The sequence below is a fragment of the Dromaius novaehollandiae genome, chromosome 1 (assembly GCF_036370855.1).
Source record: "Dromaius novaehollandiae isolate bDroNov1 chromosome 1, bDroNov1.hap1, whole genome shotgun sequence".
NCBI classification, from domain to species: domain Eukaryota; kingdom Metazoa; phylum Chordata; class Aves; order Casuariiformes; family Dromaiidae; genus Dromaius; species Dromaius novaehollandiae.
Genome location: NC_088098.1, coordinates 171,178,373 through 171,179,670, shown reverse-complemented (window position 1 = coordinate 171,179,670; position 1,298 = coordinate 171,178,373).

Here is a 1,298-nt window from a genome sequence, read left to right as displayed (position 1 = left end):
GTCTGAATCCTGTCAACAGAAAGAAAATGCAATCATTCTCAAGTAGTGTTTAAAATAGTAACTGAAATTTATTTGTAGGTATAAAAATTTTTCATAAAGTAATGGTTTCTGCCAGCAGAAGAGAAATGCTTACACCTGTGGTGGAGTCCATAATATCTGCAGAACTGACTGTTAGTAGATAAAAACTGCAACTGCTGGTCTGCTCACACACCAATCTGCACTGTCCTGTGGAGACCTTGATCTGTTGCAGACCTGGAGAGCTACTGATCAGACCCTGTCAATCCTCCTATACTCTCTATGTAAACAAGCCATCATGGCAATTTTTTTCACTGTAACAACTCCGTGCACACTGAATAACAACATCCATTTTTTTAATTTGGTTGAAAGAAAATGGATTTATGGAAACTCAGATCCTGTGTTTTCTGCTGTCAAAATTTGGTGCTTTGGAACCTAATTATCTGTAGTTCCCAACCAACAACCATGACTTTTCTTTATAGTAGATGGACTGGCTTTCACAGGGGGTATGTTTTGTTTTCACTGATTTTACTTACTGAGCAGAATTATGTGTTGCTTCTATCTAATAATTTAGTTGCATCTCCAAAGATAAAAATCAAATGGGACTGCATCATCAGAAACACATGAGAAAGATTATAAAAAACAAATATGTGGACACAGAAGTAAAAATATATGAGCTATTAAAGCGGTGACTACCTGCATTTTACTTTTTCTAATCTTTATTGCAGTAGCCTTTTAAGTTTCTGCCTGATAAATTCTAATACTGCTTGTGCCAAAAATGTGAAATTCATTCTACGTTGATTCAAAAACTTGTAATGATGTTGAACTTTCAAGAACTTGTTTTATACAATATCCTGTTTTCTTAGGAAATATTTGAGAAATAGTGTTCAAAATGTTTTGAGATCTCCCCTAAACATATTTCTAGCACCTTAGCATAAAATATAACACATGCTAACATTACCTTTGTTAATTTTTAACATTTTTTTCAAAGTGTGACACAGATGCATTATAAAAATGCTTTTGGCTTCAAAAATGGGAGAACCTTGAACCATCGTGGGATGAACCCTGAAGGAATTAATTTTCCATCTTCTTCTCTGAGCTTCCAAAACTACGTATAGAAGTGAGGGTTTTCATTATTTGCATTATTTTTACTATTTTGAAGGAGTCATATGCCTACTGAAGGTACTTCAGGTCTCTAGGCTACTGAGTGGAAGTCTAGTATATCTGCTAAATGTTTAGGGTACATTTTCTGCTGTTGGTATTTGGAATGAATTTCAATATTG